Source organism: Petaurus breviceps, unplaced genomic scaffold (assembly GCF_028583685.1).
Source record: "Petaurus breviceps papuanus isolate PSGF00001 unplaced genomic scaffold, PetGlider_PUasm1.0 126, whole genome shotgun sequence".
Classification (NCBI taxonomy): domain Eukaryota; kingdom Metazoa; phylum Chordata; class Mammalia; order Diprotodontia; family Petauridae; genus Petaurus; species Petaurus breviceps.
In genome coordinates, this window is record NW_027185655.1 from 5726341 (window position 1) to 5741460 (window position 15120).

The 15120-nt window shown below is 36.7% G+C and overlaps 1 long non-coding RNA gene across 1 annotated transcript in view; it reads left to right on the top strand.

Moving 5' to 3' along the window:
- LOC138164207 (uncharacterized) overlaps positions 1–10830 on the top strand; it is a 67896-nt gene extending 57066 nt beyond the window's left edge. Inside the window, exons 3-5 of the long non-coding RNA XR_011169009.1 lie at positions 3219–3350; positions 5679–6617; positions 8040–10830. This is a non-coding gene — a long non-coding RNA (uncharacterized lncRNA). The remainder of the gene's footprint in view (positions 1–3218; positions 3351–5678; positions 6618–8039) is intronic.
- Positions 10831–15120: the final 4290 nt, after the last annotated feature.

Consider the following 15120-nt stretch of genomic DNA (forward strand, 5'->3'; position numbering starts at 1 on the left):
GGGTCTAACTGACAAGACACACACAAGAATTACATGAATAAAATTACAATCAAGGGGCAGCTAGGTGGCGCAGTGAGTAGAACACCCGCCCTGGAGTCAGGAGGACCTGAGTTACTCAGACACTTAACACAAAAACTAGCCATGTGACCTTGGGCAAGTCACTTAACCCCAATTGCCCTCCAAAAAGCAAAAAAAAAAATTTAATAATAAAATTACAATCACAAAATACTTTACACAAATAAAGATATCTATTTAAATATGGAGAAATATTAACAAATTTGTAGAAAATATTAAAAATTGTAAGTGAACTAAGACAATATAATAAAAATGACAATGGTACCAAAATTAAGTTATGAATCCAGTGCCATACAAATCAAACAACCAAAGAATTACTTTATAGAACTAGAAAAAAAATTAACAAAATTCATCTCAAGGAACAAAATGTCAAGAATATCAAGGAAATCAAAGGTAAAAAAAATATGAAGGAAGGGAACCTAGTAGTACAGATGTCAAATCATATTACACAGTGGTAATCATCAATACAATTTGGTACTGGTTAAGAAATGGAGTGGTTGATCTATGGAATAAATTCAGTATACAAAGTACAGAGGCAAATAAACAGAATAACCGAATATTTGACCAAATCAAAGATCCAGTTGTTGAGACAAGAACTCACTATTTGACAAAAACTTCTGGGAAAGCTAGAAAGCCATCTGACAGAAACTAGGCATAGAGCAATATCTCACACCATATGCAAAGATAAGCACAAAATGAGTACATAATTTAGATATAAAGGATGATAGCATAAACAAATAAAGGGAACATGAAAAAAATTACCTGCTTACTTTATGCACATGAGAAAAGTTTGTGACCAAACAAGGGAGGGAGGTTCATGGGAGGTAAAATAGATAATTTTGATTACTTCATATTAAGAAGTTTTTGCTCAAACAAAACCAATGCAGTCAAACTTAGAAGAAAACCTGGAAACTAGGGAGAAATTTCATAACCAGTTTCTCTTACAAAGGTCTCATTTCTTGAATACCTAGGGTACTGAGTCAAATTTATAAAAAATAAGAGCCATTCCTTAACTGGTAAATAGACAAGGGATATGAACAGACAGTTTTCAGAGGGGGGAAAGCTATCAATGGTCATATGTAAAACAGTTTAAGTCACTAATAATTAGAGAAAAGCAAATTATAACAACTTTAGGGTACCACCTCGCACATATCAGATTGACTGACATAACAGAAAAAGAAAATGACAAATGCTTAAGGGGACAGAACATCAGTATACTAATGCATTGTTGGTGGAATTGTGAGCTAGTCGACCATTCTGGATAACAGTTAGGAACTATGCCCCCAAATATGTGAAACTGTACAGTAACTTTTTGACCCCCAAATATACAGACCTATCTGTAATGGATTAGGTTAATTACAATTTTATCTTAACACTAGCTTCTAGAATGACATAAAATATGATGTTTAAAAGAACAGAGATAAACTTTGGAACAAATATACACTCTCCGGTGCAAGGAATGGAGAGATTTTTCACCCACTGAGAAGGTAAGAAACATGTTTCCCATTATATATATGAAGTCATGTAAAATATATATCCTCACTAACCATGTTAAAAAAATAGAAAAAAAATAAAGGAAAAAACCTAGAAGTGGACAGCATTTTTCATTGTGATCATTGGGAATTGTCTTGGATCGTTATATTGATCACTAACAAAGTCTTTCATAGATAAGTATTTTTACAATTGTGTAGGGGTCTGGTTCTGCTCACTTCATTTCATAACAGTTCACATAAGTCTTTCCAGGTTTTTCTGAAACCACCCCCTTTGTCATTTCTTATAGCACAATAATATACTATCACATTCGTATTCCATGACTTGTTCATAAGGTTCTCAATTGATGGATATCCCTGTAGCTGCCAATATTTTTCCACCACAAAAAAGTTGCTATAAATATTTTTGTACATATGGATTTTTTCCTTTTCCTTTGATCTCTTTAGAATAGGGACACAGGAGTGGTATTTTTATTTGCTCAGGGTTGGTGGAAAGGGAGGTTATAGATGGACACACATAGACAGAAGACATTCTCTTTCTAAATTGCTAGAGTTTCCCTACCTGAGAACTCAAAAGAAATCAAACACATTTTATTCATAGATATTATTATAATTCCCTCAAAGCAGGGGAAAGATTAAGCCACTATGAATCAGGACCATAATGGAGTCTCCTGGACACAAGTTAGTCAGTACTATTAGAAGGAAGAAGGCTTCAGACATGGAAACCCTGTTTCCCAAAACCCCTGAGTTTCAAGCACTTCTATCACCCCCTCTCCACCAACTCCTATGGGGAAGAGCTTAAGGTACCACTAGAGAGTCATATCCAAAGGCAGAAAAGAGGAAAGAATGAATCCACCCACAGGAGGTGGGGACTAGATAGAGGATGAAGCTAGTTCTCTCTTTTCAGTTAAATATCTCCAACCCTTTGATAGAATATAAGTTCCTTGAGGTCAGAGACTTTTATTTTTGTTGCAGTATCTCCAGTGACTAAACTAGTTCCTTGCATAGAAGAAGGTCTTAAAAATGCTTGTCAGTTGATAACATTGAATATTGAAATCATCAACTATTCATCCAATGTCCCCAATTTTATAATATTAATAAATACCATCATTTCCAGTGATGAATAATTGGTACCCCATATGTAAGACCATACACAGAGACATTTAAAATTGAATGAGAATTTAGTTTATTCTTTTCAAAAATTTTTGAATTTTTGCTCTATATGTCATATGTTATTGTCAAAATATATGAAATATAAGGGAATTTAAATAATTGAATCTCTGCTTCAGTTTCCTCATCTATAAAATGGGCATAATAACAGATATCTACCACCCAGGACTGTTTTGAGGATAAAATGGGTATTTGTAAAGTGGTCTGTAAACCTCAAAGTGTAATATACATGATAGCTGTCATTATTGTCATAAGTTAAAGATGTAAAATAAGGTTACTCTTATGGTTTAGCTTGGTGTAGCTTGGCAATGTCTCTTAACTCCAAGTGACATTTACACATTAACAGAATGGCACCCATCAAGTTGCTTCTTTTTTTCCTCTTTCTCCTTTTATTTCATTCTTCCTCCTCACTCCAAGATAACCCCAGAATTTCCTAAAATCTGCCTCCCTATCCACCACTAAACCTTCTCCTCTTGCCTTCAGGGAGATAAAGCAAGGAAGGAACAGTCCAGGCTATCTTCAAGGGCTCCTCTTGAAATAATTGGGCAGGCAGGCATCTGAAAAAAGGAGCCTTAGGTCTACCAGCACTCTATGGATTCCACATAAAAAGGACAAGTAAGTAACATACTCCTAAATCCTAAATGAAAACAAATCTTTTTTCCCTTATGGAAACCTGCACAGTGAAAATCATTTACCGTGAGAGAGAACTGCCACATTCCTTTTGTTTTGGTTAAACTGGTTGGTACTCTGTTTATACGAATGAGGTCATGATAAGGAAGGAAGATCTTGTCACTTGGGCAATTTTTTTTAATTGGGCCATGATGCTTCCTGAAGCACTTGTAGTCAGACATATGAGGAAGAGATGATTGACTGAAAGCACCAACTTTTTAAAATATTTTATTATTTATTTATTTTAGCTTTTTTCTTTAATTTTGAGTTCCAAATTCTCTCTCTCCCTCCCAACCCTGCACCAGCCAATGAGAAGGCAAACAATATGTCAATTACATATGTAAACTCATATTCTCCCCCCAAAAAAGCAAAAAAAAAAGTGAGAAAATAATACTTCAATTTGCACTCAGAGTTCATCAGTTCCTTCTCTAGAGGTAGAGAACCTTTCTTCATCATGAATACTTTGGAATTGTCTTGGATCATTGAATTAATCATGGTAGCCAAGTCTCATAGTGATGATATTGTTGTTACGATGCACAATGACCTCCTAGTTCCTCTCACTTCACTGTTCATCAGTTCATATAGGGCTTGCCATATTTTCCTTAAACCAGCTTCCTCATAATTTCCCACAGCACAATAGTATTTCATCACAATCATATTCCATAACTTGTTCAGCTCTTTCTCAATTGATGAATATCCCCTTGATTTCCAATTCTTTGTCACCATAAAAAGAGGTGCTCTAAATATTTTTGAATATGTGAATTATTTTCATTTTTCTTTGATCTCTTTGGGATACAGACCTAGTAGCGGTATTCCTGGATCAAAGGATATGCACAGTTTGATAGCCCTTTGGGCATAGGTCCAAATTGTTCTCCAGAATGGTTGGATCAGTTCACTACTTCACCAGCAGAGCATAAGTGTGCCTATTTTTCCCTTATCTGCTCTAGCAATTGTTGTTTCTGATAGGTTGAGGTGGTACCCGAGAGTTGTTTTAATTTGCATTTCTCTAACCAATAGTATTTCAGAGCATTTTTTTATATTACTATAGATAGCTTTAATGTCTTCTTCTGAAAACTGCCTATTCACATCCCTTGACCATTTATCAATTAGGGAATAGTTTTTATGTTTACAAATTTGACTCCGTTCTATATTCAGTATATATTTGAGAAATGAGGTCTTTTTTAAGAAGTGCTATAAAAACTTTTATATTACTTCATTGTATATGATACTTTTAACAAAATGCAGTTTCCCTGATGTTTTTACATTAGAACTATTTTTGCTTTTACTTTGTCTGAGATCATGATTACTATCTCTGCTTTTTTTTTTTTAAGTTTAGTTGAAGCATATTAGATTTAGCCCTTTACTTTAAAAGTATGTGTGTCTTTCTGTTTCAAGTGTCTCTTGTAAACAACCTATTATTGGATTCTGGTTTCTAATACATTTTGCTTACTGCTTCCATTTTATGGGTGAGCTCATCCCATTCACATTCACCATTATGATTACTCACTGTGTATGTTCCTTCATCCCATTATCTTCACTTTCTTTCCCCCCCTCTCTCTCTTGTACCTCCTCAACTACTGTTTTCCATAACCTGCCCTCCCTCTTATCATATCCCCCTATCCCCCCTCCCTTTTTCTAATCCCCTTCCCTTCCTATTTCCCTATTGGGTAAGTTACATTTCTATACATAACTGAGTATATATATATATACATACATATACATACATACATTTTTTTTATTTGTATGTATGTATATACATATATATTCTTCCACCTGCCACCACAAACCCTCCTTTTCTCTTCATTATCTAAGTTTCTTCCTTGAGCACCTCTTTTATGTGAGAAAATCTTCCTCATTATACCTCTCCCTTCTCCCTTTTCCCAGTGCATACCTCTTTCATACCCCTTCATTTTTTTCTGGAGATCATTCCAACATAATCAACTCACACTCATGCCCTATGTCTATGCAGACCCCTTGTAAATGTCCTAATAATGATATGGATTTTAGGAGTTACATTTATCTTCTTTGTATATAGGAATATAAACAGTTTAACTTTATTGAGTGTCTCATAATTATTCTTTCATGTTTGCCTATTTATGTTTCTCTTGAATCTTATATTTGAATGTCCAGTTTTCTATTCAGTACTCATCTTTTCATCAGAGATTTTTTAAAGTCCTTTATTTCATGGAATATTCATTTTCCTCCTGAAGGATTACACTTAGTTTTGCTGGGTAGATGATTCTTGGTTATAATCCTTGCTCCTTTGCCTTCTAGAATATCATATTGCAAACTCTCCATGGAGCCATCTCCAGTCATCCCGATCTATATTTTGCCACTGAACCCAGATGGCTCTGGAAGAGAGAGTGAGACTTGTGACTTAGAACAACCCTGCCTCAATTAATTCAATTCACTTGGAAGTCAGAACATCACCTTCCCGATGTCATTGGTCTACTTTGAGAATGAAGGACAAACAACAATTCCAAGTCCTCCGTTCCTTTAACGTGGAAGCTTCTAAATCTTCTGCAATCCTGACTGTGGCTCCACAATATTTCAATGATTTCTTTCTGGCCACTTGAAGCATTTTCTGTTTGACCTGGGAACTCTGGAATTTTTCTATAATATTCCTGTGAACTTTCATGTTGGGATCTTTTTCAGGAATTTACCTCGGACAGTTTCTTACTTTACCAAAGGTTTGCCTAGCATGACAGCACATTCTACCACTCATAGCTCTCGCTAGATTCACACTCATGTAAAGCCCACTCATGACCTGCTGCAGCTCCCCTGTTGTTCCCTACTTCTTCTCCCTTAAAGCTGTTCCAGCCCCAAGTTGAGTATCACTGATGCTGCCTCAGCTTTTGAATGCCTCCCTCCCAAGATGAATGTTCTGCAAATGAAGTGTAAAAGTATGAAAGAGAGTAAACCAGCCTTTCTTCCCTTTCCCCCCATTTCCCTAAACCAAAATTCCCTTTATCTCATCAAGTATGCTCGAACCCCAGATAATCCATAGAAGGAAAATTGGAGAACTGGTCTCAGAAATTAGAAGACATTCCAGAGCAACCTCTAAACCAAAATATAGACAAGATTCTATAGGAAGTCAGACACATTTTGCTTGAAGAGGTAGCTATGTGGACAGTGGATGGAGTGCTGGACTTGGGTTCAGGAAGAGCTGAGTTTGAATCCAGCCTTAGATGCTTACTATCTGTGTGACCCTGGGTAAGTCACTAAATCTGTTCGCCTTAGTTTTCTTAATCATAAAATGAGAATAATAATAATAACATCTCCCTCCCATGACTATTTTGAGGGTAAAATGAGATAATGCTTATAAATTGCTATACTTGCAACATCTAGCATAGTTGAATAAACTAGCTCTTAAGATAGTCCCTGTAGATGTGACAGAGGGAAATTCCCAACACCCAATTGTTAATCAATCTGGACTTCAAGTACTCTGAGGAGTCAAGTGTTATAGAAGAAATATCTCCTCTTTGAATTCATGCAGTAGGTAATCATTGCAGAAATAAATATACCATAAGGCAGAAACTATAGAGGTAAGAAAAGCCTAAGCTTGTCATTATGCTTAAGCATAGGTTCAGATCTCAAAAAAAAATCTGTACCCTAATTAGGATTCTAACAAGGCTCTTTACAGACAAAATTATGTCAGAGTGACAGAGAAATCATCCTTTTACAAATTGCAGTCTTGTAATTCCCTTCAGCTAGAAAATTAAAAACAGATTCATAATCTCATGCTTCCTTCAATGCCTTAAAAGTTTAAATTAAACAGTCATAACCTCATATGTAAATAAACATAGTTAAGAAGACTCTATAGGTAACCTGAGTCATGTTATAGATTAAACTACATTTAGATGGTTCTTAATAGGCTAATTGAGGAGAAAGCTTTACATATCAAAATAACCAAGAACTCTGGTGTCAAGGAAATCCTTCCTACACAGTTAGCTAGGGGAGCTAATAACTAATCTAAATCATTTTGGGGAGGTGAAACTCTCCTTTAGCTTTTATTGATGGAATGTCAACTAGTCTTCCCTTAACACTATTATTCTAGGAGTCATATTTTTGTGAGGTGAGGTCAATAATAATTAAGTTAGGCTTTCAGTTAGCCAGAAGATGCAGGAAGAATTACCTTGAGCCCCAAATAATAAAAATTAATAAAAGGAAAAAAAATTCCCATACAAGTTAAGAAGCATTTATTAAGTAACCATTATGTGCCAAACACTTTTCTATACTCTGGGGATATAAAGAATAGCAAAAAAAAAAAAAAATCTCTGTTCTCAAGGATCTAATGACCTAATTGCAGGGGGGCGGGGGGGGGGAGAAAAAACAAGCAAACAACTATATACAAATAGGATAAATGAGAAGGTAAATTGGAAATTACTTCAAAGGAAAACACTAAAGATTAAGGAGGACTAAGAAGGACTTCTTTTTGAAGGAGCGAGAAAAGCAAAGTGGCCTCTGTGTAGGAAATGGCAGAGTTAAAGAGAATAAATTGGGGTATTGTTGTTTGTCCTTCATTCTCTAAGAATACAGTGACATTGTGCGAGTGATGTTTAATTTTTGAATGAATTGCATTTAATTTAAGTGAAGCAGAACGGTGCAAAGCCATCAACTCTTTCTCTCTTCTAGAGTCATCAAAATCCAATGGCAAGACAAAGGTCAGGAGGACTCAAATTGTGACTGTGTATGACAGTGGAGGAAGCATGACCATGATGAACAAGACTTCTATGGTATCCCCAAACCCAGGCATCTTGACAGAACCTTGAAAATTCAAGAGACCATCAAGATCCATATCAATCCCAAGAGCCTTCAGCAAGGCAGATGGTACTAAACTCTAAGATTTTTTATTCCTTTGGCACAAAGTATGTGCTCATCTCCTCTTGTTATACTGGTAGGATTATGGAGGTTTGGGGGTAGTTCAGGATTATATTCCTAGGGAGCTGTGAGAGAATATATTCACTTATGTCTGGGACTGGGAGAGGAAAGAGAAGAGAGATTCATTCCACTGCTTAATTTTGCCTTGTTATTTATCTTAATATTGAATTTTGCTATTTGATTTAAGTAAGAGTAAATAGACTAGAAGGGGGACTCAAGCTTTTTTTGCATAAATATGATTGCTCAAAACAATTCACAATGAACCTAGGAGCAAGGAGTTCCAGAGTTCAACAAGACACCTGTTGTACTTATATCAAGCCTAAATCAACCCTTGGCAACTTCTACCTTTTACTCCTACTTTTGCCCTTTGGGACCAAGCAGAACAAGACTTCCCTTTTCTATTTAACAGCCCTCCACCTACCTGAAGATAGTCTTAGTTCCCACTCCCGCCTCCCACCTCCTACCAGTCTTCTCCAGGCCAAACATCACCAGTTCCTTCAAGTGATCTTCCTGTGACATGATCACAAGGTCTATCCCCATTCTAGCTGGCTTACATTGGATATATTCCAGTTTATCAATAGACTCCCTAAAATCCACAGCAGAATACAGGACTCCAGGTGTGGTCTGACCAGTTTCTATCAGTGAAATTACCATCTCTCTGGTCTTGGACACCATGCCTCTTTTAATGTTGCCCAAGTTCCCATTATATGTCTTGGCTGCCATATTACACTCTTGACTCATCTTGAGGTTTGAATCTATCAAAACCCCCACATATTTTTCAGATGGATTGAGTGTTTGGGGTACTCCATTAGAGATCTCTCTTGGAGGAAGCTAGATGGGAAAGAGAATAAGTGCTTACATAGTTCCTAATATGTACCAGGCATTTTTATAGATATTACTTGATCCTCACAATAACCTTGAGTGGGAGATGCTATTTTAAGCATCCCCATTTTAGAAATGAGAATACAAAGACAGAGAGGTTAAATGACTTGTTCAAGTTTACACAGCTAGTGAGTCTCTGAAGACTGATTTTAACTCAGGCTCACTATCCACTGTGCCACCAGCTATTTCTGTGGATGACACAGTAGAAAGAGTCCTGCGCCAGGAGTCAGGAATATCTGAGTACAAATTCAGATACTAGCTATGTGACCATGGGCAAGTCGCTTAATCTCTGTTTGCCTCAGTTTCCTCAACTCTAAAATGGGGATAATAATAGGAACTACCTCACAAGATTGTAAAGATCAAATGACCTTGACACATAGTAGGCATTTAATAAATATTTGTTTCAGTCTTTCTTCTTCAAGTTTACATTGACCCATTAACAATTACTCTTTTTGTCTGGTTATTTAATTAGTAAATAAGTGATCTCTTGCTTTATTCATGCTGTCATAGAAGAGAGCCTTTGTGTCAATACATACCAACCTATTGAGGGTAAGTTGGGGATAGTGGTTGGATTCAACAGTCAGGTTTTATTTTTCCCCAGATGAAGGAGTTCAATTCTATTAAACAATAGTTACTAACTAGATGCTAATCGATTCATTTTCTTTCTTCCCACAACCATCTTTTTTTCCAAACTTTCCAATTACTTTGTAAGACACCATCATCCTCTCAGTCAACCAAGTTCACAACCTTGGGTATCACCCTCAACTTCATTCTCATCCACTCCACCTATGCAAACAATTGCCAAATCTTGTCATTTCTATCTCTGTCACATCTCTTGCATTTGTGTCCAGTCCATTCACAGAACCCAATCAAGCCTTCATCACTTCTTGCCTAGTCTGTTGTGACAGCTCCTAGTCTGTCTTCCTGTCTCAGGTCTTCCCCCACTCATATCCCTCCTACATACAGCTGCAAAGGTGCTCTTCCGGAAGTTCACCTCTTACGGCATCCATCAGTCAACAAACCCCACCCAGTAACATCCAAATGCAAATGTCTCCATTTGACATTTTAAAATTTTCACACGTGTTATAGTTCCTACCTTTCTAGTCCTATCGATTATATACCTTCTCATCCACTGTGATCCAACTATGCTGGCCTATTATTGCTATTCCGTATACATAGCATCCCATCTCCCTTCTCTGTGGTTTTGCACTGGTTTTTGCCCCTACCCACAATGTCCTTCTTCCTCTCTTCCACTTCTCAAAATCTCTAATTTCCTTCAAAACTCATTTCAGCTTCTTCATTCATCCTTTCCTGAACCTCCTATGTTCACCCTTCCCAGACGGCCAGCTATTGATTTTGTATATATTCTGTCCACATTTGTGTGTGAACATCTTGCCTTCCCGTTATTGAACAGCATGACTTAAAATCTTGTAAGCTCAATGCCAACATCAAACAAATGACTGCAACAAAAACACATAGTACATATTAAATTTTCTTCAGCTATAAAGTAATCATTTTTATTTTATGTCAATAAATTTAATTATCTTATTTTTCCCTATTAATTCATATACAACTATAAGGATGTGAAAAACGCATTTTCTTGATTGTTGCTTCTGCTTTCTTGAAACTTTTCGTCTTCAATAAAGCAGTGTATTTCTCAGTCTCTTTTTAGGTTTTATTAATTTTATTTTTAATTTATGGAATTAGACAAGCATTTCTATTATATAACAGAATAAAAATGATTGCACATGAAACTGAAAATCTGTTATGTACAACTCACCATTCCTTTTAAATATATAATAAAATTATAAATTTCTTTTTTTCCTTTTTCCCTCCCCCTACCCTAATGATAGCCACCATTAGACAAAAATATATATGTATATGTATATATACACATGTATGTGTATATATGTATGTGTAAATATACATGCATGTATGTGCATACATATAAACATTTGTATATATGTATATACCTATGTATGTGTATATATACATATGTAAATTATTTTATTCATACTTCTATTTATCAATACTTTCTCTTTATCTTGGAGTCTTCCCTGCAATAAAAATAGAGCCTTCCTTTATAATAGCATTGCATGGTATATTTAGTTAAGATTATGGTCTGTTTGGGTCATATACAGTTTGGTGATATGGAAACTGAAAGGATATCTGCAGGTTTGAGAATTTGAAGAATAAAGAAAAACTGAGTACACCAAGCTAGTTTTCACTAGCTCTGACTTTTGACTTTGCTAGCTTAAAAGAATCTCATTTCTATGTATATGTTTTGTTCATCACTTTCATTCCCCAATGCATTCCTCTCCTCTCCACCAAGCCATTTGTTCCTCATAAGGAAGTTTTTTTAAAACAGAGAAAAGCAGTATTCCACTCAAGTCTAACAGTACAACAGCTCTCTCTGCCACTACATGAAATATTTCACAGCCATAGCCTTCTACCTCAAAAAGAAGGGCTTGCATGCTTTCCCTTCTGCTTCCCGAATGGGTGCGTCTGTGTGTGTCTGTGTGTGCATATGAATAAAGTCAGTGATTATGCATTTTTCTCTATTCATAGAATAGGAAAGCTGCATAACAAATAAAAGGAGAGAAAGAAAGTCTGCCCAAAAGTCCACAAAAAGAGCCCAGGTTTAGCCATTCACTATAGAAGCCTTCAGAAACACCTAATAAGAAGGGTTGGGTTTCAATGGGGATTATTTAAATAAACTGACCCAAAGCTGCCTAGAACCTTATTCACACAAATACCATTGATCATGCGGTTCTTACTGTAAACTAGATTAAGGTGGGCACACCCCTTATTAACTCTAATGGATTTATATTTCACCCTTTGGCCTTGTACTGTCTGTCTACTACCTGAAAATTAAAGGCAGGGTTACCATGGAGACAGTTCCACCCTGCTCACATACTGGGGTGTGAGATAGCTCGCTTCTCCGTAGATTCCATGGAGACTAAAGAATATGGTGAGGCAGAGTATTTTCTAACTGAGGAAGATTTGGTATGAGGCTGGTCAGCACATGGCAAGAATTAAAGAGTATTTTATCTTTGAGCTCCACAAATTAAGTCTTGTCTCACTTTACATTTGTCTCCTAGAATCAAACTTATGCAAATCAAAATTTGGAACTGGACTCTTGCTAGCCCAACTTTTAGACTTTTATGTGATTTTTTTGCTATTGATCCTTCTTCCATCTTTGAAAGATACCATCGTTGACTCTTTCTTTGGCTTTTTCCAGCTAGTTAATGTGTTCATCTGGTTCCTGGTATCAGAAGGTTGCACTGTGTTTCTGACCTGGAAATCCCCCATGTTGCTTTCCTAGAGCAACATGCATATTAACCAGCCATGGTATTTGCCAGACCCCATTCTGGACCTTGTCCAATGGCTGGTCCACATGGACCAGTACTCTATTCCCTTCCCCATGTTTATTTATTTATTTATTTATTTTTGCTTTTTGGAGAGGGGAAGGTAGGGCAATTGGAGTTTAGTGACTTGTCCAAGGTTACATGGCTAGTTTTTATGTTAAGTGTCTGAGGCCAGATTTGAACTCAGGTTCTCCTGACTCCAGGACTGGAGCTCTATTCACTGCACCACCTAGCTGCCCTGCTTTCCCACATTTATAAACAACATTGAAATATGTAGGAATTAAATGTTTGTGAGAATTAGGTCATGTTTTATAGTACCTTTCAGTATAGCCAAAATAAATGTAATAATAGCTACCATTTATATAATTTTATGTTTTATTATAATATTTTCTATGCAATAATGCATTGTGTATATACACATGTGTATGTATGTATAATTTCATGACAACAATCCAGGGGAAATAGATACTATTATTATTATCATTTTACAGATCACATGAGGTAACTGAGGCAGACAGGTTAAATGACTTGCCTGCCCAAACAGCTAGGTGAGATCTGAACTCATATCTCCTTCATTCCAGCAATTGGTGTCAGAAAACCAGGTTGAGAAGGTAGAAAATGAGAGAGAAGTGACTGAAAGAAAACATCTCCAGACCAAGGACATCTTGGAGAGAGTGGCTTTGTTTTTCATCGGGCATTACTAGAAGTGCGCTAAACATTATGCAGCAAGAGAAGTAGGGGAAATGTCAATTCTAGGATCAGAGGAACTACACTGGAATCCTACCTTTGCTACTTGCTATATAGGAAAATTTGGGGGTAATCCCTTAACCCTCTGGGATTCAGTTTCCTCATTTGTAGGACAAGGCAACAGAACTACATGATTTCTAAGTTCTGAATCTATGATTCTATGATCTTATGGTCTCCATTTCCTTGTCATTCATTCAGTCAATAAACACTTAGGTGTCTGCTGTGTGCATTGTTCTTTGTGCTGGGGATGTAAAGAAAGGCAAAGATGGTCCCTATCTCAAGGAGCTCCTAGACTAATGGAGGAGACAACATGGAAATAACTCTATAGAAATGAACTATGGTCTGGATAAATTTGAAATAATCAACTGTGATTTCATTAGCACAGGGAACTCCCAGGTAAGGAAATTCCCTCTACCCATATGGCTCAGCACCTTCTCTGCAGTTTACAGCTTTAGAATTGCCCAGAACAATGAGACGCTATTTGTCCAGGTCACACAACCAGTTGGTGTTAGAGGCAGGATTAGAGGCCAGATCTCCCTGGCTTGGAGGTCAGTTCTTTTTTTCACTATGGCAAGCTGCCTCTTACAAAGGAAAACACTCTAAAATTTCAATCACTAGCCTGTGATGTGAGAGTCAAAGTAACATTGTACAGACAACAGTGAGAATCTTCTTGGAAAATCACAAAGATCCAAACCTTTCATTCTTTACAAATGTGAAGGGCTGGGGGATAAGTCCAGTGTCCTGGGGAGATTGTGCTCTGTGTCTTTTTTTTCTTTTGGAAAATTCAGCAATTCTGTTGATATAAAATTCCAGGAGAAAGTGATCAAGTTGGTGGAACACCTCTCTGTTTCTGAAGCCCCTGAAGAAAGATTTGGTATTCCTTGATAGAATGGAAGAATTATTGCAAGAGAAAAGCAAAGAAGTCAACATCTTTGGGAGGCAAGAGAGTACTACAAACCAGTATTATGAGAAAGAAGGATGAAATACAAAGAGGGAAGGAATAAAGTCTTCTCTGAAGTGATACAGCTCCATAATCAGTATGGAACTCTTCTCCTGAATTTTTGGGAGAAAAAGTACATTGCCATGATCAATGGAATGCATAACATAATACACATGTGCCACCAGAGGATTTGAAGTAAGCAAGTAAAAAGTATCTCATTTCCATTTTCATGAAATGCTAAGCATGACTGGTAGACTCAAACAATTAATACCCAGAAAGACAATCTTTCCTGGTCACAGAAAGGCAATATATTGCTGTGGTCAGTCACCCCCTTGTGAAGAATATAGGGAGAGCCATATGTGCAATAGTTATGGCCAACTCAGAGAAATAATATTTAGGTTCCTATCTGGGGACACTCCTCCCAAACCCTGACTTACACTCACAGCCTCAGTTTGGGAATTCAGAGACTACCCCTACTACAACTTTCACAGGTTCTAAGGGTAAATTTGAGGGTCTGGGTTTCTAGTATTGTTTCTGAGTTCCCATTAGCTTTCTTGCCCTCAATAATCAGTCAGCACATATCAATTAGCTTTTGGAAAAGGTATTTTCTAAGACGATATATTAAGAACCATTGATAAAAAACATTCTTCTCAAAACCTGGGGCATATTCTCCCACAACTACATACAACATCCATGAGGAGAATGTAATCATTTGGGTTGGAATCGATCAGGGAATATCTGCTTGTGCTCCAAGGACAGGATCCCATAAGCCAGTCCACCCCCATTCTATTGTATTACCAGAGAAAGAATTCAAAATGTGATAGAATGCTTTCCCAAATTTGTAAACATTGGTTACATGCCTTTTTCTGGTATTCATGTGAGAATAAACTATATTGCT